Source organism: Strongylocentrotus purpuratus, unplaced genomic scaffold (assembly GCF_000002235.5).
Source record: "Strongylocentrotus purpuratus isolate Spur 01 unplaced genomic scaffold, Spur_5.0 spur5_scaffold_13, whole genome shotgun sequence".
Classification (NCBI taxonomy): Eukaryota; Metazoa; Echinodermata; class Echinoidea; order Camarodonta; family Strongylocentrotidae; genus Strongylocentrotus; species Strongylocentrotus purpuratus.
This window is the reverse complement of record NW_022145598.1, coordinates 21,195,297-21,219,411: the sequence shown is the minus strand read 5'-3', so window position 1 is coordinate 21,219,411 and position 24,115 is coordinate 21,195,297.

The following is a 24,115-nucleotide window of genomic DNA, read 5'->3' as shown; positions in this document are numbered from 1 at the left end:
GTAAATATTGATGGTAGAATACCTCATGTCAATGGGTACTCATCTTTAAGCCCATTTGCACTAATTTGGCATGGAGGGATTAGACCTCACTGCAAGGTCACTGGCAGGTGGTTTTCATCAAATCAGCTCTCAATCACCATAATAAAAAGGGCATCATTGGGGATCAACGGGTACCGCTTAGTATAGGCATTGTTGGATGTATAGGGCGCAAGTAGCTATAAGTAGTGCAGTGGGGCTTTAGAAGAGGAATGCTTGGAAGTCACAGTTTCTTGTTTTACTTATTGCAGCCTAGAATGTATGATACTGCTGAAGTTAGCTTGGTTGTTTGATTGAAATGATACGTTCTTTTTTTCATGTTATGTCTTGTTGAGGTTTTCGCTTTTAAATGAAATGCTTCTTTTGTATTATATTTTGCTTTTCAATATGAAAGTAATGAAACCATTTAAAGCTCGAGATACGTACCGTAATTGTCGGACATTGTTAGTAACAAGTCTGTATGCATTGTATAAACTCCTTGAAATGATAGAGCTGGGGGTGTTTCACAAAGATCCTAAGTTGAACTTATCTCTAAGATGGACTTAAAAATTATGGGAAGCCATTAGCATCTATGAAAATATTTTGTAAAAGTTAATTAAAAGGCATAAAATGTTGATTCAAATCATTCATATGTTCTATTATCAAGGAGATTTCATGTTCTTGATGTGGAATTTATAAAAAGTCTAAAATACTTGAATTTTTGCTTTTGAATATATTTAATTTTAAGGCTACAAATGGCTCTCCATAATATTTAAGTCCAACTTAGAGTTAAGTTCAACTTAAGATGTTTGTAAAACACCCCCCAGTATTCGAGCAAGCATGATAATAACCTTATTTGCTGTCAATCTTTCCATACCCATAACTAAGATTTGTTTATTTTGGCCGAAAAAAGCATGAAACATAATTATTTTCCAATGTCATAGTGTACGGAATCTGAATACAGTCTCGTAAAGATTTTGAGAATGCAGAAGTGAAGCTTGAATTATTTACCTAAGAAAACCAATTTGAGACACTTGTATACAAATCGCTATCAATTGTTTGTTAATCGTATAAAATACATGCACATAATATTTCAGTGTATTCATAACCTATTTTCTTAAAAATTTTAGCGCATATTATTTACGATGGGATTATGTTATACTTCTTTAAAAAAATGTACATGCATTTAATAGTAATATGTCTTGTTTAACAAGGGTAGCCTCATCAGGGCCCTGCAATCAGGCGCGTACGCAGCGGTTGGGGGTTGAACCCCCCCCCATCAATTTTTGTATGTGTGATTTTAGATGACCACCTCCCCCTAAACAAAATTGTAATTACAACAAACAAATCTTTTTATTTTGTGTGTGTAAAGGCTTATCCCCCCCTCCCCCCCCCCCCCCCCCCGCTTATTCAGCGGCTGGCTGAGGTGTTGCGAAAAATTTCGGCCCGATTGAAAAATGTTTTTTAAAAAAACCTTGAAAAAATCCTGCGTACGCCACTGCCTGCAATCATAATCGGATTCAGGCTTACCCGTATATGTATCCTGTAGATTGCAAATATGTATCTGTATATGATATATTTATTTAATCATAATGAACAGAGATGGATTCCTAGTCGGTTAAGTTGTAGTGTTATCGTGGTTATATTATAGGCGTTTGTTTGCACAGCAGTGGTCAGACTCCATTACATTTAGAAATTTGCATTTTGTTGCTAAGTATAGCATTCATTCCTACTTTGCTATTGGTTGCTGTGAAATTGTATTAAACTGTATGTGTAACCCCTAAATAGAGACAATCCATTGTAATGATTTCGCATTATGATTTGAAACCAAATAATGCTATGCGGTTGGGAAAAGGTTAGCAAAGAGGAACAGTAGTTTGCTTTGTATGTTTCTGAGTTAGTGGCTGTTTAATGTACTCATTAAATTTCTAATGTCTTTCTATAAAGAACATTAGAAATTTAAATACCACAAATACACTCTGAATAAATATAACCTAGCGATAGAGGGAGCTTGCTTTACCAATGCTCACCTATGTACTCTGACTATGAAAATTATGTCCGGGAAATTGTTTCTATCACATAGTAAGGAAATCTGAATATTGTATAACCGTCAAAGTATTGGGGTTTTAATCATTTCCACTTAACACACTATCGTACACAAATAATATGATTCGATTTTCTTTTAAAATTAATAGCTACCCCCCCCCCTCCCCCATCTTAGAACAAAATGTCATAAAATACCCCTAACAAATGAATCTTTCACTGAACTGCAAACCTGCCAAAATGAAACCATTATTTTTTGAAAGGGTCAATATTAATAAAGGAAATTAAACAAACAATGATAGAAATAACAAAGATTCAGAAATAGACATGAAGATAATGTAAAAATAAACACAATCTCTCAATTTAAGATCACTACAAAAATAAATTAACTTTCGAAATAAATATAACGCAGGAATGAAGAAAACTTCAGAATTAAAGATAACTGCACAAATAAGGACAACCTCTGAATCATATAAAAAGCTTCGGACATAAAAATGTCTGCAGAAATAAGGACAAGCACAGAATTCATGTCTGCCGAAATAAAAACAAAACCACAGAATTAAAAATAACTGCACAATCAAAGACAACCACATAAATTAAAGATGAATGCAGAAAAAAAAACAGAATTAGAGATAACTGCAGAATTAAGGATAACCACAGAATTATAAAGATGAAAGCTTCGGAGATAAAGATATCTGCAGAAATAAAGTTAAATAAAGATGACTGCAGAAACAAGGACGGCCACGGAATTGAAGAAAGCTTCAGAGACTAAGACAACCCCAGAACAGAAGTTTAGAAAGGTAGATAACGACTGAAATTAACTCTACTATAAACACGATATGCCCGCTCCTAAAATTATACTATCAAATACAAATATATTATCAAAAACGCAAACATACTGACAATAAGAGGACAAGAGAGGGTGTCCTTGCGCAAAAATTAACCGAGAACGCGCGCCCATGCACAAGGCTAGCTAGCTGTTCGATCCACGTATATAGCTAGCTCGCATATACGCGTCTACTATGTGAAGTTGCTTGGATATTCATATTCACATTCAAATTGTGAAGTTGGATGAATATTCGACATTCATATTCTAAAATTCGATATTTGTTATTCAAATAGTCTGACGGCTTTAGCGGGGCAGGCATCTAGCCCCACAGGTCTAACACGGTCAAGGCAACCCAAAAAATACTTCGCTTGCCCTGGCCCATGGGGCTTAAGGGTGTGCGATTCAAGACTATTCATGGGCAAGCATTTCAAGAATTTCTTAAATGTACTCCCTGTGTATAGAGGGCTATAGAAAATGCCTCACGGCTTACGCGGGGCAGGCAGCTAGCCCAAAGGGTTAAGTACAATCCGCGAGGCATTTTCTAAAGCCCTCTATACTCATGGAGTATATATATATATTTTTAAATTGCTTGCCCGTGAATATAACTTTGATTAAGACATCCTCAATCCCTATATGCCAGGACAAGCGAAGTATTTCACGGTTGCCCAGATCGTATTTGACCCTTTGGGCTAGCTGCCTGCCCCGCTAAAGCCGTATTCTGTGGCTCTCGCTACTCTCGGAGTACATTCCAGAAATTCTTGAATTGCTTGCCCGTGTATAATCTCCTCACTTGTCACCAGAGTATAATAATGAAGGTTAACAACATAACAGAAAAGTTCAAGCCCCAGAAATCGCACTAAAAACGTAAGCATGTTTTTTTTCTCACTGATTTTGTTGTTTGCTTGTTTTTTTTCTTCAAAATTGCAGTTGTGTACACGTATTGCATGAGTGTGTGTGTGGGGGGGGGGGGGGGAGATTACCTACGACCCGCCAAGTTATGCCAATCGTTAGCTGAGGCCCGCGAGCTTTAAAAGGTTGGCCACCCGTGTGCTAGATGATCAACCTTTTCTGATCGATTCCACAATGTTTCTTTCACAATGCAATCGCATGACCATAACTGATCTTTATCTTTAACCCTTTGGGCTAATTGCACACCCTTACCAAGAAGTTACTAGCCCTTACTGACCCAACTAACCACGCTACGGAAATTGATTGCAATCATGTACCCATATCATATTAAATATCATTCGTGAATCTTGGTGAGGTAATCCCAGAAGCAGCTTCTCTAAGATATCCTGAAATGGGATGTGTTGTGACAGCGGGTGATGGTGCAGACAACAACGGAATTGTCTACACTGTTGGTCATAACGGTGTAATAATTTAGTGTACATTCTCAGATTTATTTAATACAAATTTGCGAGTGTTTGTGTTGCGTGACTGCTCAAGCATGTGTGTGCTACTGTGCTTATAAACTAGGGGACCTACGTCTTAAGTCATAACTGACATAATACTGATTAATGCCTCACAAAAGGGCACTAATATAGCACATTGACACGGTTTTGATCCTGGGGCCTCACAGTTACGAGGCCATTGCTTTACCACTGAATCATGACTGGGAGCTAGGGTAGGGGGCAGCTCCCATAAATAAAATAAAAACAAAGAAAATGAAGGAAAAAAAATTGAGCCCTGGTTGCTAGTGATCCAAAACTGTTTCATCAATAACCTGTCACAAGAATTATTAACATAACACTGAATACTTATACTATCCATAATTTAAGCTAGTGTCACTTTGGTAAAAATTACTTGTCGGACAAAAGTGACAACACATATGTATATAATGTATGTTTAAGCTCTTAAACTATTTGATATTTGAATTGAATCATATTTGACATGACTTGCATGTGAATTAGGCTTGAATGCATTTGTGTTAGTTGAAATGTATTAATAAAGTGTCACTTGAACAACTTAGGCTGAAACATCCGTACTTTAATACAGTAATACATGTCTGTAACACATTAGTTACAGTAGTGCGAATGGGGATGGTACTTTTACATCTTCTTTAGATAGCATGACTAAGAACTTAGAGACTAAAGTCATCGTCTGGCCTATTTTAGATACTTATCCATGCCATTGTACATTTAGATTGCTCGCCTCCTATGGGAAGAATGTGAGGATGTGAGAGAAAGTGCTATATAGTCTATATCCCGAACCCCCGGCAAATTCAAAAAAAGAAAAAAATACACCTGTCTTTTTTTTTTTTTTACTCCACACAGATAGACAAATAGACCCACAACGTCCTCATTACACTTTCATTACTACCTCTCTCCCAAACAGGCCTCAAGGTTTATGAGTGGTGGAAAAGTAATGATGATAATAATTTTAAAAAATAACAATCATGATGTTAATGATAATAATAATAATAATAATGACAATAACTATAATATATACATTTCCCCCTTCCAAAATTGCTAGTTTGCAAGTATACTATATGTTTGTAATATGAAACTTATTAGGAATGGTGATATTAATTTGACAAGGAAGACTGCTAGTATATATCGTATAATGGTATGAAATTATCGGTTATAAGTGGGAGAAATGCAGAAGTTAATTGCTCTAATATGCACGTTTATTCTGTTGCTGTTCTTTCTCAACACAATATCGCCCGGAAATAGTCATCAAGCACTGAAGATCATTAAGCGATCAGTCCCCAGTAAATCTGAAAACTGTCGCCTACCCTTGTAAAACCAAGACAAATCTTGTCATGACCAGTTGGGTCGACATCAGGTAAATTCTCTGGAGACCAATCGCCGGCCGCTGACAACCTTGTAAAGACTTCTCAAAACCTCTACCTGACACCTCTATTAACGACTTAAACTCCAGACCTGTAGTTGTCCGGAGTCGACGACAGGTCGTACATGTAGATCTAGAGTGACTTAGTGTTTACGTCATACCAGCACGCCTTTCTCGTGTCATATCTGAACTAGCCTTTAGAGTAAATTGATTGGTTTTATGAAATAAGAAGCAGACTTCAATATAATAACAGAATAGCAAAGAACATATAAACGTAAGGTATAATACAAAATATAACAATAATAACTTCTGAGGAGGCGGGATAGCTCAGTTGGTAGAGCAGTGGTCTCGTAATCCGGTGACCCGGGTTCGAAACCAAGGCGATGCGCTAGTGCCCTTTGGTAAGGCATTTATCCGCATTACTAGGTCCCTCGTGGTTGCTTTCTTACAAGCATTTATGTTTTCTTAGCAAAATGTTTTTTTTCTTCAATTATGTACATAATAGCGAAACTTAATATTTATATAACATATTATTATACATTCATTAATGAGAAATAAAACAAGTAGAGGTGTCGTGGTCGAGTGGATATGTCCCTTGACTGTGGATCACAAGGTCTGCGGTTGAAGTCCCGCCGAGGCACTAATGTCATTTGGCAAGACATTGATCTACATTTGCCACTCTCCACCCGATTGTTAAATGGGTACCCGGTAGGATACGAAAGTTAATGTGATTGGATAAGGAAGTGGCGCTTGTACAATGGTGACTGGCTGGAATGCTCCCCAGGGAGTGGGAAATGTGCATACATTGTGTCCCGGATGAGCCCGAATTCGATGACCAGGGTAATAAAGTGCTGCGCCTAGAAACAAAGTATTATGCGCAATATAAATGTGAGCTATTATTATTATGGTTTTGTAAAATATATATTGAAGGTAACACAAAGACAAAATTCCCTTAGTATTTTCTTCTAATGAACTACAAGAGAGCGAGGAAGAGATAGATAGATAAACAATTAGAGATAGAGATAGTTAGATAGAGAGAGATAAGTATAAATAGAACATATCGCGTTAATGATATTGCACTAGTTTCAAGAGGTACTTTAGGGAGATATTTTAATTTCAACACTTTTTATTGTCAATACCTGTCAAGTGATTTCCTGTATATCAACATTTTAGTTTCACCAACCCTAACTAATAATGACATGGACATATCATAAATTTTAAAAACAGCAGTTTCAATGATCTAAATCTAAATATATCTATGACTTATGGAATCTCTCTAAGACAAAATTCCCTTAGTATTTTCTTCTAATGAACTACAAGAGAGCGAGGAAGAGATAGATGGATAAACAATTAGAGATAGAGATAGATAGATAGAGAGAGATAAGTATAAATAGAGCATATCGCGTTAATGATATTGCACTAGTTTCAAGAGGTACTTTAGGGAGATATTTTAATTTCAACACTTTTTATTGTCAATACCAGTCAAGTGATTTCCTGTATATCAACATTTTAGTTTCACCAACCCTAACTAATAATGACATGGACATTAATCATGAATTTAAAAAACAGCAGTTTCAATGATCTAAATCTAAATATATCTATGACTTATGGAATCTCTCTAAGCTCTGAGAAACATAATATATGTACATATTCAATATTTTGGGTATTTTTGAAAGAAGTTTAAATTCTTTTATTATGAATACGAAGTCATTGATTAGTCAGTTGGGCTTGAAATTCCTTTTCATGTCAATTCAATCTCCCTTCATATTTTCTAGATTTCTATTTCTGAAAGCTATATTCGTAATGCATAATGCTAATATTGATATTTGTATGGATATTCGACAATAATGTGTTTTACGATCAATATATTGTATAGACAGGTCTTATAGCAATAGAAACATGCGTGTCATTCATGGCTTAAATTATGCGGAAATGAAACCATCTTAAGAACCCTGAGGCGGTAGTTTCATGAAACCAACTCCATGACATTCATATCCTTGTCGGCGACCTACGGAGATTTGAGGAACTGGATAAACCATTTAACAAAACCATGATCAGCAACAAATTCATTATTTCGATACTATCGGCTAAAAATATATAGTCTCTACCAGACTGCCACGACCCATCATATTTTATCCTGAATTACCAAATTAGATTATGAGGCATAATTCACTCAAATTGGTTGAAAAGCAAAAAATCTAAGTTAGTGGTAACACAAATGTATCAAATATCCAATATGCATGAACAAATATGATACTAATGACATGTACGAATGTAAACAATCGATGAAACTCAAGGTTGCTTTCAGGGGCGGCCGAGTGACTTCCAAAGTGGGGGGGGGGGCACCAACAAAAAAGGGCACTTTCTGGAGAAAAAAAGGGCACCTACAGTGGGAAATCTCAAAGCGAAAATATACAATTTTTTAGACATTGGTATATACCCCTACATTGTGATTACATTATCAGGAATGATTTCAATATTTGTTTCCCCTCATACATCATACAAGATATCGCTTAAGCATCATATTTTACAGTAGGGTGTGATGTCTGAATATGCATTTACGAGCGAGCGAAGCAAGCGAGAAAAAAATTAAAGATCTGTGAGATCGCAGTGCGAAAAATTACATCTTATAAAGAGGAAAAAGCCAATCGTGATGGGGTTATAAGCACATTCTCATAACGGAAGACTGAAAAAGGCCTTTGATAAGTAACATAATTATATCATCTTTAAATGCGAGCGAGCGCAGCGAGCGAACTTTTGGGGAAATTGCTCTTAGTCGCTTTAAATAAGGGGCTCGTTTAATGATTACATGAAAAGGGGCCAATTATCGAAAGGGATAAGACACTTATTAGAAAAGAAAAGGAGCACGTGTCAAAGTACAAAGTATAATTCGTCGCTGTTTTCACGAAGTGACGGTAGTGAAAAAAAATGCATTCACTTTGCGTTACGATTTTCCTCACTACCGTCACTTCGTGAAAACAAGGACGAATTATAAGAGGTGAAAATGAGTCATTTTTTCACCTGAAAAGAGGCACTCACCAGTGATAAAAAAGAGGCGTTTACGAAAATAGGAAATAGGCATTTGTTGACGGAAAAGGGGCACCCATCAGATTTTGATAGGGGCATTTATAAGAGGTGAAAAGGGGATAGGTCCCTTATTAGAAAGGAAAAGGGGCACGTATCATTATTAAAAGGGGAATTATCAGAGTTGAAAAGGGGCACTTATAATAAAGGAAAATGTGCATTTGTTGAATGAAAAGGGGGCACCGTTCAGATTTTTAAAAGGGGCAGTTATGAGAAGGGGAAGGAGCTCTTTCTTTTTACTGGGGGCACTTATAAGGAAAAGGGGCACTTATTAGAAAGGGAAAGTGGTAGTTATGGAAAGGGGAAGGAGCTCTCTCTTTTTAATGGGGGCACTTATCATAAGGAAAAGGGGCATTTATTAGAAAATAAGAGAGGCACATGTTAAAATGAAAGGTGTGCTCATCCGACTTTAAAAAAGGGGTAGTTATTAAAAGGAGAAGGGGCACTTCTTACAAAGGAAAAAATGGGAAGTTGTCAAAGTAAAAGGAGCACCTCTCAGTTTTGAATAGGGCAATTATCAGAGGTGAAGGGGGCACTTATTAAAAGTGAAAAGGGGCACTTCTCGTACCTGAAAAGAGGCACTTACTAGAGATAAAAAAAAGGGCACTTATTCAAGATAATTTCAAGATTTATGAGAATGGAAAATAGACACTTATTGCAAACGAAAACGGGAACATATCGAAGGAAAAGGGGCACGTGTCAAAAATAAAAAGGGCACTCGTCAGAGGTGAAAAGGGGGAAGGGGCACTTTTACTAAGTAATATGGGCACTTGTCAAAGTAAGAGGGGCACCTTTCCTATGTAAAAGGGGCACTTCTTACAAAATAAAAGGGGCACTTTTCCTATGTAAAAAAAGGGGCACTTTTGGGGTATCTAAAAAAGTGGGGGGGGGGCACTGTGCCCCCCCCCCTGCCCCCCCCCCCCCCCCCGGGAGGGCCGCCTCTGGTTGCTTTGGCGACGACCGAATGGAAATTTGCATGTAAGAGGATACCATAACTCATAACCGATGGAAAGGAGACCCTGAATTTTTTCAAAGTTAGGACAATAATTAAAAAATATTTATCTTATGACTCACAACTTGAACATTTAATTCATAACAAATTAATGTGATATGAGTTGTACAAAGATTGGGCTTGAAAATGGAAAATCTCTTGAGAAATACCTTCACGAAAATTGCCGTTATTCTAATTGATCTGTAATTACAGACTGTTCGATCTTCGGAGACTTTTCTATGGTAGACCGATGTACGTACTCGTTTATGTATTAAAGCCTTATAAGAACAGGTTGTATGTTTTTATAATGATTTAATATTAACACCAATAAGAACTGATCAGTGAAATGAGAGCTTTAAGATCAAGAAATAAGTTTTAAAATAAAAGTTCAGTTTTAATTTTTTGACTGCCCATAGACTAACTTTAAGTTGCTTTCAGATGGCGTTCTAAATAGATAAGTCGTGAAAAGGAATGGTCGCGGAAGTTGTTGCTCATCTTGGCAAATACGGTTTTGTGAAACACTTTAATAGCGGACAAGTTGAGCGACAGTGCCGGGATGTCGTTCATCTTGTAGTTATGACGGTTTCGATAAACGACCCCCAGGGTATTTACTTTTGACCTTATTCTTTGAACACAATGATGGCTTGATTAACCTGTAGGTTCATGAACTGTGTGTGTTTGTCTGGGAGAGAGAGAGAGAGATAGAGAGAGTAAATAGGCTCACTGACAATGAAAACAGGAAATAATAAAATGGAAAAATGGCGATATGCAATATAGGGAAAAGAAGAAATGAGCATGTAAAAACAGAATTAATAATACTACACTGTTGGAATATATTTTTGTTTATCAAACACTGTTCATTTTTCAATTTTTACACTTCAGAAATCATTATATGCCAATTTTGTCGTAATGTACAATGTGTCTCCAATACCAGGTATAATAAATAGTTGCAGAATAATGCATTCCGTGAGCCTTTTGTTTGAAGCTATAAGAGGCACCGTGCTTCGATGTTATGTCCCTTAATACCTCTCATAGGCTTATGTGCAACAAGTTCAAAGTTCAAAGTAGACTGTATCATATTGACCCAAATTTGGTACAAAGTTTCTCTAAGCTATGCCTCGTCCAACGCCATTGGCTGTCCGCCGAAGTGTGCTTACGCTCCACCTGGAAGGGAACAAACAATTCGATATCGCTGGTTTCCTTTGGATATCGAAAAGAGCACTGTCTCTACAATCCTCAAACTTCATCGGGAGGAGGGTGATTTGAGGCCAAGGCAATCTCCAGGTCGACCACGATTGACCAGCACACGAGATGATTGTCGGTTACTTAATCTGTGCCGTCAGAACAGAAAAATCCCAACAATTCGTCTTCGTCGTCTCTGGAGAAGACACTATGGAATCCGCGTCTTCCGCTCAACTGTCAATCATCGACTGTTTCAACATGGTAACCGGGCTAGACGAATGACCAAGTGTCCACGCCTGACGGTTAGACATAGAGATGCCCGACTTTAACGGGCTAGGGGGCACAGAAGACTACAGCTAGGAAACTGGTGACATGGCATCTTCGTGGATGAGAGCTGCTACGTCCTTGAGCGTACAAATGGAAGGCAACGGGTGCGTTGATTACCTTGAGAGATCCTCAGATATGACTGTGTTTGGAAAACGACTCAAGATGGTGGCGGGTCCTTGATGGTTTGGCCTGGAATCTACTATGGCAATAAAACGTCACCGGTAGTTCCGGATGAAAACGTCAACATCGTCGTGTATCGGGACATCTTAGAGAACCACTATCTTTCACACGCAAGAAGGGTCTATGGAAACAATTTCCGGGTTCAGGATGCCAACGCTAGACCACACTGAGCACCTGCAGTGCGAGAATTCAGCAGTTGCCATGGCATGCCCATTCCCCACTGGTATGAACCCTATTGAACATGCCTGGGGCGCCCTAGGCCGAGCCATTAATGACAGGGACAATATTCCTGAAACTCTACAGGAGTTAGTTCAGGCTCTGATCGACGATTGGGACGATGTGGCCAGTGACAGTATCAACAAGCTCGTTGACAGCACGCCGCGACGTCTCAACGCACTGATCCGTGTCAGGGGTGGTCATACCCGATATAAGTGACTGATTGCCATTTGAAAAAGAAAAGCAAAACATATTTCGTGCGTAAAGTTCATTTCAATATTTGTTATCGGTTATGCCGAACAATTTTAAACATTGTAACGTAATCCTTAGTTTTGCTGTTTCCATACCCTCTTTGGGGTTTTCCTTGATACACCCTTTGTAAAGGGTAGTTGTAGTTAAATTTCACTGAAATACGATCTTAAGGAATCGGATAATGTCTTACTTTTTGTACGTTAAATGATAAAAAAAAATATTTATGAGCAACATAATTTTATAACAGTTTCAGTTTTTATTGAAAAGTAGTATATATTGACCATGATACTTCCTCTTATACTCCACTGCATCTAATTATGTTAAGGTTCCCTTGTGAGAAGAGCGAATCCACAGAACCCATCACTTGACAAAACTTAAAGAGAAAAGGTGGACCTGAAATTGCCTTTTCATTTGCAAAGTAATTGAGATAGGCTTTTATCGCAAGCGTGTTGCAAATAAGATAGGAATCTCATCGTCACAAATGGATCAACAATTTGAACAATTAGCACAATTCGACGCAACGTTAGTGATTTGTTTCGTTGTCAGTTTGGGGATTATTTGCAATGTCTCCCCCTCGCTTATTGCCAGCCATTTTTACAATACAACCGTCGTAAAGGATGCAGCTTACGCTGTCGGAGGTGCAGGGTTGGTTCTTAGCGTGCTGGTAGGTGATATCATCATGATTCGATTCATTCGCAGTAAGACTGTGAACCATAAGGCTCAAGAAGTGTTTTGGCCAATGCGCTGTCGTCATTGCGCCAGAGCCGTTGGCATCCTGACAAGCGACCAGCTACCTGACACTTGTATGGGACTGACTTTTCCACGTGAACAAGAGAACAGGGGCGTTGTCCAAGAATGTACAAGTCCGTCATTCGTAATCCCGTCAACCAGTTTGTCCGTTTCTACTGAAAGTCTTGCGTCTGGACACCATGACTCGAATGATCTTGGAATCAGTTCACCGACTACAAATTCTAGAAGAAGGACCCAAGTCACTGAAAGCCCAAACATAATATTATGTACGAATATTAAATACTCAACGCCACAAACCATTACCGATAACCAGGCTCACATCGGAGATACACGTATTAGATCTACCGCCGATGCGGATCTCACGCAAAATCGTAATGGTGAACCCGGAGGTTATAATAAACAGACGGAATTCAATGCCACGCCGCTTTTTAAAAGTCCACACAAATCTCTCCTGCGAATCTTCATAATATTAGCGATCGTGTCCTTGGCCAGGAGTATTTTTGAGATAGTTGCGGCTGTCTTGTGCTTCTTACAGCCTAGTGCGACATATAGAAGGAAAGTGTCTTATATTGATAAAGCTCTTCTGAATGGAGCTCTTGGGAGTTACCTAGTTATTGCAATGTTATTTTTCACCTCTTATTACGACGCTGTCTTCGTCAAAAAGGGGAAATTTTGTTACCCTATAGGATACATGTTCGCTGGCTGGATCTGGGTCATACTTGACAAAATAGGATATCCTTTCGACGCTCCTGGAAATAGTCATCCGCCTCATCTAACGTACCCATGCAAATTGAACGGAACATTTGGAGAGTTTCTTTTGGGTTTTAAAGAAATGCTTGTTCCTTTTGTAATAGAGTGTGCTATAATCGGAGCTGGCATCATTTGGCAGATGTGGAATGGCGCCTTACCGAAGGGGGTTTTGAAACTGTCATCATATGCCAGTCTGTCATTCGATTTTCTGTCTAGCAAGAAATCTAAACCAATTTGGAGGAGGATCTCAACCTTTTTTTCACAAAGACCTAACTATCGAACCCTATTCTTTACCAGAGATGCCAGATCTTCAACTGACATAGAGTCATTACCCCTACACAACAATCCTAAAAAACATGATTTGAAAAAGTCTCTCCTGAAACTGTTCATGGGACTCTTCCTCGGGGTTTTAATCAATATCACTGCAGTTACATTTCTAAGATTGTTTACAAATCTCACTTTTTCTTCAATGAACACGCGAATCTATTTGGAATGGTGTTGCGAGATTGCTTCTGGTGTTCCACTTATCGGCCTGCTCCATTTCCAATCGTATACAGCGAATAAAAGGTCACATCATTTTCCTGTAAAACGCGGAATATCATTACTTCGTGGACTGGGGAACAGCGATTGCATTCTGGTGCTAGGCTGTGGCGGGATATTCATTCTGAGCTTATCCCGTCTTATCGGGGCGATCACCTTCTTGGTCTCTACCGTATCAGCTTTCAGCGACGACCAGGCACTAGCTTACTTCTCCATCTTGTATGCTCTTTTTAAAATTGACTTGACGTGGCGCATGACGCTATTTTTGTTCATAGCACAGCGCCAGTTCTTTGACAATATCAAGAAAATCAAATGGACTCTATTTTGTTCCATGTACACGGGAATCTTTAGCTTAACCATCTGGGTATTAGGAAACACGAGCATTCGTCCTTGGGTTGAGTTAGAATTGTTTTTCGGCAATGGAAATGGGAGGATCTTTGGAACAATCCTGGAGCCCTTCGTAAGTCTATTTGGTATTCATTCTGCTTTAGTGGCATTTGAGGCATTCAGAGAAGTATATGATCGTTACAAAGTTGTATATGTCACAAAATAATTTTTCCCGACCTTAGAATGAAAAGAATATATAAGGCGCGGCAAATAATAAGAAACAGTAGTAGCAATACTAGAATCTCCACAGTGTCTACATTAAGCCTCCTTCTAATTTTGTTGTTTAGAATTACTACTAAAAAATGAAGTAAACGCAATTGTCATGAATCAAAGGTTAAATTAGTATATTCAACAATTCTTTCTGTTAAGTATTTTTTGATGTGCTGACACATTCATATCTTTAAAAATAAAATCTTATCAACAATTTGAAATTAAAAAAAAAAGCATGCGGTTAAATAACAGAACCAATGACAATCTTTTGAACGTAACATTTATAAATTGCATATTGCGCATTATTTAAAATAACATTCAGGAGAGTATACCTTGTTTCCTTAGTCCTTATCTACAAATATTTTGTTTTTCTTTCTTGTATTTATACTGGGAATAGGTTAAATATCAAATTACATATTATTCTCCACAAAAACTAAATTTCATCCCTGGAATATAACATAAAGTGAAACGTTGAGTCGACTTGTCTACAAGTGCTGCATAAATCATTATTCACAATTTGCCACATATAAGTTTTCTATTGAGGCAATAAACCTGTGAGTCCTCTTGAATTTGCTTCAATTTAAATGAAAAAAACATCCTTCCAAACAAAGTCATTATCTAAATCTATTAAACAATTCCTAAAATAAATGACAGATGGATTTCTAGACTTCTTCTGTTTTGACAAACGATGGAAATCTTTCACTTTCATAACAACAACAAATTACTTTATCCCCTGTTTCTATTTCTATAAGATTTGAAATATCACATACATGTTCAAAATCATTGACAATACTAAATCTATGTAACCAACACTTTTGAATTTTTTTCTTTTATTTTGTATATTCAAAATCAAATAAGAGCTGTTGTGCGTTCACTTTCTTGATAAATAAAATAGAGACATTCCCAATACCATTTGTAATCAAATTATGAATTTACAATAAACTGGCAACTTGCTTTTCTTGATAAAGCAATATTTTGTTCTTAAAGGTGATGTTACCTTTTTTCCAATAAATTTAATTTGGACTATTTCTCACTTTTAACATATTAATGATTTTTTTTTTCTGACCAAGTAAAAAATTAAAATAAACAATTTTAAAACAATTGTCAAATTATGTTTAGAACGTAATAAATAAATATCTTTTATAATGCAATTGGACTGTAAACAAAGTGGTGAATCCCATATCTTATGAGACCAGTATCTGAACATATTTTTACAATTATAGCCAGTATGATTAAAGAAACGAGATATTCATAACAGATGTAGCGAATATATTTTACTAGCAATATCAATCATATTCAATCCACCATTTTTAATATAATTCAATACATTTCGAATTTTATTTATTTCTACATTCCCGTTTAAATCTTGTAATAATTTCTTATTTTCGAATTCATATACTCCTAAATATTTAACAGGTTGATCCATATAAATATAATGTCGTTTTTAATATCGTGAAAAACTGTATCCACAATTTTCAGTTTCATCTGTTTCGAGCGTTTCGAGTGTTTATTCAAACAAATGTACATGTAGTAAGATTTAAAAGATGTTTTTATATAAATATATTCATACCTGCGTATGTTAAAGGTAATACAAAGTTTCGGTATGGGGTCATGAATTTGGTTCAAATGAACATGCTTGAAGCATAAGCGATCCTACAATAGTCAGTGATTGTTGTCGCGGTTGAAATCAAGTCTAAGGTTATGAAATTGTCAATAATAAACTCTTTATGTTGTATAGCTCCCTCTCAAGGTCAAGATATTAATTAAGCTATGAAAACAATGTTTCTTGACTAAAATCGACCGATTTGCTATTCCCGTTTGGAAATTATATATCAGAACTACATATTCTGTGATTTTCATGGTCGCAGCTACCATTGTACTGCCGTAGGCGCTATTTAAAATTTATCAAAATTTACCGGGAGCACCGGTAAATTTTTATATTCAATTTTTCTCAAAAGCAGAAGTGTTTTAGGGGCTAATTTTTTTAGTGCCCTGAATACATCCACAGGGGCATATATCAAAATTGTAAAGAATCAATATCCACCCAATTTTCCCAAAACTTTGTATTACCTTTAAATTACCAATCAGCATGTTTTTATGTTGCACGTAATTTGTTATACTAAATAGAAGCGTCGAGCTGTAAATATTGCTCAGTTGCCACTCTAATTGGTCTGTTGATTTTGGCCACACCTTCGCATAACTTTTTGTCGAGCTCATCCCAGACTCATATGTTGAAGTTCCACTTACTTCTCCAAATATGAACCTTTGGACCTCTATAACATAAAATGTCACCAGTGCCTCATACTATATGAGGCATCTTGTAGATTCAGATTCAGATTTAGGTTTAAGTTTAAATCTTAGTTTATTGTCAGTACTAAATGGACAACAATTCGAACATGTACTGTATATGTTCTACCTGTACATGGTAACTGAAGGTATAACTTTAGTTATCTGTAATATAGTACATGCCTCGTTAATATATCTTTAGAGGACAAAGGCAGCCATTCTTTTACATGAACTTAAAATGTCTTTGCTCCTATGTGTAAATAGATTGTAAATAGTTGATGTGAATATAAGTGCACTGGATTGTGAATCTGTTAACTTGCACTTTCTCTCTCTCTCTCTCTCTCTCTTGGCACTAACAATATATGAGGCACCTTGTAGATTCAGATTCAGATTTAAGTTTGAGTTTAAATCTTAGTTTATCTTTAGTACTACAACAATTTGAACATGTATTTTATACTGTACATGGTAACTGAAAGTACAAGCAATTATCTGTAATATAGTAGATGTCTCGTTAATGTATCTTTAGAGGACAAAGACAGGCATTCTTTTACACCAATTTTATAATACATTCGCTCCTATGTGTAAATAGAATGTAAATAGTTGATCTAAATATGAGTGCACTGGATTGTAATCTGTAAACTTGCACTCTCTCTCGGCACTCAGAATTTGTACAGTAATAAACATTGATTATAATTACTTAGAGTTTATTACAACACAAAACAATTTGTGATAATTATCGATATTGGAATTTTAAATGCAGGTTTACAACTGCGTTACTGACAGCAAGGAATGAATTCTTAGATAAACCGGTTCTCTTTGTATTAAAGTACGTTTAAAAATGGCAAAGTTGCCGATGAGTAGGAATTGGAAATCCCATCGTAGAAACCTCTTTATTTTAAGTCACATGGGTGCCGACAGAGTGAGCTAGCATGTTAGACTAGGGACCCGTTAGAGAAATACCCGTTGAGCGGTGACCATGAAGGTAGATTATATATTTGGCAACAGGAAGATTGACAATCGAATATTGTTACTCAAACTTGGATTAGAGTAATTTCTGGATGGTTGCTGGTTAGCCTAGACTGAAAGCACCTAAGAGACTATTGTGTGTTTAGTCCGGAATATAATTACTTGTCATGTTTTCGTTGGAAAGAAAAGGTACACTTTGGAGTATAATTCGGTTGCTAGTGATCTAAAACTGTTTCATCAAAAACCTGTCCCAAGAATTGTAAACATAACTCTGCATAATACTATCCAAACTTTAAGCTAGTATCACTTAGGCAATTGTTTTGTTGACGGACAAAAGTGACAACAGATGTGTATATAATGTATATTTAAGCTCTTAAACTACTTGCATTGCATACATACTTGAATTGAATCATATTTGACATGACTTGCATATGAATTAGGCTCGAACGCCTTATTGTTAGTTGAAATGTATTAATAAATTCGTCCTTGTTTTCACGAAGTGACGGTAGTGAGGAAAATTGTCACGCAAAGTGAATGCAATTTTTTTCACTACCGTCACTTCGTGAAAACAGCGACGAATTGTCACTTGAACAATTTAGGCTGGTAGAAACATTCTTTAATACAGTAATGCATGTCTGGTTACACATTAGTTACAGTAGGTAAGTGCGAATGGTGATTGGTACTAATACATCTTCTTTAGATAGCATGATGAGAACCAAAGTCATCATCTGGCTATATCATCCACAGTAATGAGGATTAATGCCCCACAAAAGAGCACTCATTACTGTCATTTATGACTTAAGGGCATAGGTCACCTAGTTGATAAGCATAGTAGCATACACATGCTTTAGCAGTCACGCAAAGCACACTTTGGCAAATTATTATTCAATACAATCTGAGAATGTATACTATTATCTAGATCTATTAGGAATAAAGTATTTTCAAAATAATTCCATAAATTGGGGTAAAAAAAAATATTCCAACTATATGAGCGACAGTGTTTACATTTTCCCCTTCAATGTTGCTATTATGCCATTATGTGTATGTATTAGAAAGCCTCTTTTGAATGATGATATTGATTTTGTAATCACTCGATGAGGAAGAATGTTGGTGATATCGTTTGATGGTATGATATCATCGGTTATAAGTTGGAGAAATGCAGAAGTTAATTGCTCTAATGTGCATGTTTCTTTTATCCGTGTTGAGCTCTTATGATACGTTCGTAAAATTGTATTTCTTTCGTTACACCATGCTTATTGTGTGGTTATTAAAGCGTTAATGTTCCTACCCCACAGAAGACCTGGGTCTTCGTGTCATATCTTTTTTGTAAATTCATTTGATTTTCATGTACATTATGAAAACAAAGTATGACCGAATGAAGATGATCAATATAATGATAATAATCACAATACAAAATGGTAATGATAGAATTAGCAATGAAGCATAGTTAAATCTATGTGCCACTCTTCCCTAAAAAACTTATTGTCGACGTTGGGTCAATGTTTAGAAATTAATCGGCGACTGATCGTATATTATTTGTCGATTAATATCCAAAAAGACCTTCGTGTCACCTCTAACAACTAACTCCCAACCGGAAGTGGTCAGTGTCGACGACGGGTGGTATATATCTCTAGTGCGATTTGGGCTGTACGTCATCATTAACACATAATAACAGCACGCTTTTGCTGTGTCATACCTGAACAAGCTTTTAGAAAAAAATTGATGGGTTTAATGAAATAAAACGCAGACTTCACATCATAACCACACACTTTGAGAACAGAAAAAACACCATCTACATTAAAATCCATAACAAAATATATGACCTGAGCAATTAAGAAACAAGTATTGTATGCTTTTTTGTTAAATATATATTGAGGTAAGTGCGAAGACAACCCCCTGGCATTTTCTCCCAATGGACTACGAGAGAGCGAATAATACAGTAGATAGACAGATAAATTGTTAGAGATAGAGATAGATAGATAGATATATATAGAGAGATAAATATAAATAGAGCATATCCCGTTTATGATATTGTGCTAGTTTCAAGAGGTACTTTAGGGAGAAATGTAATTAAAACACTTGTTATTGTCCATAAGTAATTTCCTGCTTGTCAACATTTTGGTTTAATGACAGGGAAATTAATCGTAATTAAAAATAAACGGCAGTTTCAATGATCTAAATGTCATTATATCTATGACTACCTCTCTAAGCTCTCAAAAAAGTATAAATACATTTACTACAAACATGAGGTATGTACATATTTATTATTTTGGGTGGTTCAGTTGGGATTGAAATTTCTTGTCATTTCAATTCATTCTTCATTCGAATTTTTTAGATTTCTATTTCTTAAAGCTATATTCATATTGCAAAATGTGAATATTGCTATGTATGGATGTTAGGCAATAATGGGGTTTACGATCAATTGATTGTATAGACAGATGCGTGTTATTAATGGCTTAGATTATGCGAAAATGAAACCATTTTTAAAGCACCAGGGTATGAGAGAGAGAGACAGAGACAGAGAGGGAGATGGAGAGAGAGAGAGAGAGAAAGAGAGAGAGAGGAAATGGGCCCATTGACAAGGAAAACAAAAAGAAAGAAGAAAAAGAAGAAAAACGGCGATATGCAAGATGGAGAAAAAAAGGAAATGAGCATAGAGAAACAGAAACAATGATCGCAATACTAAATCACATCGTTTATTCTAAATTTGAGAAGTTTCAATGTTTATTCAAAAGTAGTATTTATTGCCATGACAATTCCTCACATACTTAACCGCATCAAATTACGCTAAGGTCCCCTTGTGGAAAGAGCGAATCCACAGAACCTAACACTTGACAAAACGCAAAGAGTAAAGGTGGACCTGGAATTGCCTTCTAATTTGCAAATTAATTGAGAAAGGCTTTTATAGCGTGTTACACATAAGACAGGAATCTCATAGTCAAATTACAACAAAAATGGATCAACAATTTGCACAATTAGCACCTTTCGACGCAACGTTAGTGATTTGTTTCGTGGTCAGTTTGGGGATTAGTTGCAATGTTTTTCCCTCGCTTATTGCCAGCCATTTTGACATTACACCCGACGTAGATGATGTGGCTTACTCGGCCAAAAGTGCAGGGTTGATGATAATCGTACTACTGGGTGATATAATCATGATTCGATTCATTCGCGGTATGACTGCGTACCATCAGGCTCAAGAAGTGTTTTGGCCAATGCGCTGCCGTCATTGCGCCAGAGCCGTTGGCATCCTGGCAAGCGACGAGCTACCTGACACACGTATGGGACTAACTTTTCCACTTGAACAAGAGAACAGTCGCGTTGTTCAAGAATGTACAAGTCCGTCATTCGTAATCCCGTCAACCAGTTTTTCCGTTTCTACTGAGAGTCTTGCGTCTGGACACCATGACTGGACTGATCTTGGAATCAGTTCAACGACTACAAATTCTAGGGGAAGGACCCCAATCACCGACAGCCCAAACATACGTACGAAAAAGAACCACTCAGCGCCACGAACCATTACCGATAACCAGTCTCCTATCGGAGATACACGAAGTAGATCTACCGACGTTGCGGATCGCACGCAAAATCAAAATGGCGAACCTAGAGATTTTCCAGGATATAATAAAGAGACAGAATGCTATGCCATGCCGCTATTCAAAAGTCCACATAAATCTCTTCTGCGAATCTTCACAATATTAGGGATCGTGTCAACGGCTAGGGTTATTTTTGTGGCAACTGCGGATGTCTTGTGCATCTTACAACCTCGTGAGACATACGGAAGGAAAGTCTCTTTTGCCGTCCAAGCTCTTCTGAATGGAATGATGGGAAGTATACTCGTAATAACAATGTTCTTTTTCGCCTGTTATTACGATGCTGTCTTGATCAAAAAGGGGAAATTTTGTTACCCAATAGGATACATATTTGCTGGCTGTATCTGGATTATACTTGACAAAATAGGATATCCTTTCAATGCTGCCGGAAATGAACCCCCTCCTTATCCAACACACCCATGCAAATTGAACGGAACATTTGGAGAGTTTGTTTTGGATTTTAAAGAAATGGTTGAACCCTTTGAAGTGGAGTGTGCTATAATCGGAGCTGGCATCATTTGGCAGATGTGGATTGGCGCCTTACCAGAGGGGGTTTTGAAACTGTCATCTTGTGCTATTCCGTCATTCGGTTTTCTGTCTAGCCTGAAATACAAACCAATTTGGAGAAGGATCTCAACCTTTTTTTCACAAAGACCTAACTATCGAACCGTTTTTTTCACCAGAGATGCCAGATCTTCAAATGACATAGAATCTTTATCCCTACAGAACTATCCTAGAAAACATGATTTAAAGAAGTCTCTCCTGAAACTGTTCATGGGACTCTTACTCGGAGTTCTAATCAATATCACTGCATTTACATTTCTAAGATTGTTTACAAATCTCACTGTTTCTACAATGAACACGCGAATCTATTTGGAATGGTGTTGCGAGATTGCTTCTGGCGTTCCACTTATCGGCATGCTCCATTTCCAATCGTATACAGCGAATAAAAAGGCACAACGTTTTCCTGTAAAACGCGGAATATCATTACTTCGTGGACTGGGGAATAGCGATCGCATCCTGGTGCTAGGCTGTGGAGGGATATTCATTCTGAGCATATCCCGTCTTATCGGAGCGATCACCTTCTTGGTCTCTACCACATCAGCTTCCAGCGACGACCAGACACTAGCTTACTTCTCCATCCTGTATGCTCTTTTTAAAATTTACATGACGTGGCGCATGACGCTATTTTTGTTCATAGCACAACGCCAGTTCTTTGACGATATCAAGAAAATCAAATGGACTCTGTTTTGTTCCATGTACACGGGAATCTTTAGCTTAACCATCTGGGTATTAGGAAACACGAGCATTCGTCCTTGGGTTGAGTTAGAATTGTTTTTCGGCAATGGAAATGGGAGGACCATTGGTACAGTCCTGGACCCCTTCGTAAGTCTATTTGGTATTCATTTTGCTTTAGTGGCATTTGAGGCATTCAGAGAAGTATATGATAATTACAAAGTTGTAAGTGTCACAAAACAAAATTTCCCGACCTTAGAATGAAGAGAATTTATATAGCGCGGCAAATAATATGAAACAGCAGGAGCAATATTAAATTCCACAGTGTCTACATGAAGACTCCTTGTAACTACAACTAAAAACGAAGTAAACGCATTTTTTATGAAACAAAGGTTAAATTAGTTTATTCAATTAATCTTCCAGCTAAGTAGTATTTTATTTGCTGACACATTCATATCTTTACCTGAATCTTATTAACGATTTGAAAAAAAGCATGCGGGTAAATAACAGAACCAATGACAATCTTTGGAACCCAACATCTATAAATTGCATATTGCGCATAATTTAAAAAAAACATTCAGGAGAGTATATTCCTTGTTTCCTAAGACCTTACCTACAAATAATATTTTTTGTTTCTACTTGGAATAGGTTAAATATCAAATTGTATATAATTTTCTATAAAAAAAAATCGTCCTTGCTATGTAACATAAAGTGAAATGTTGAATCAACATGCCCACAATTGCTGCATAAATCATTATTCACACTTTGTAATTTATATAAGTTTTGTATTGAAGCAATAAACTTGTGAATTATCTTGTAATTAAATTGTTAAACTTTATTATTACGAATTTGCTTTAATTTAAATGAAAATACATTCTGCCAAACACAGTCGTTATCTAAATCTAGAAAGGAATTCCCAAAAAATGACAGTCGGTTCTCTCGACTTCTTCTGTATTAACAAACGATTGTAATCTTTCACTTTCATAACAACACAAAGTTACTTTATCCCCTGTTTCTTTTTCTTTAAGATTTAAAATACCACATACATGTTCAAAATCATTGACAACACTTAATTTATGTAACCAATAATTCGGAAATATTTTCTTTAATTTTGTATATTCAAAATCAAATAGGAGCTTTTGTGCGTTCACTGTTTTGATAAATAAAGTACAGAAATTCCCGATACCATTTGTAATCAAGTTATGTATTTACAATAAACCAGCATCTTGCCATTCTCGATAAAACAATATTTGTTTTTTGAAGGTAATGTTACTATTTTTCCAAATAATTTCATATGGAATATTTCTTACCTTTAACATATCAAATAATTTTATTTCTGACCTAGTAAAATAAAAAGATCTTCATAAATTTCTGTTAAATTATGTTTAGAGCATAATGAATAATTATCTTTTATATTGCAATTATACTTTAAACAAAGTGGCAAACCCCCTATCTTATCAGACCAGTATGTGACCATATTTTTCAATTTAC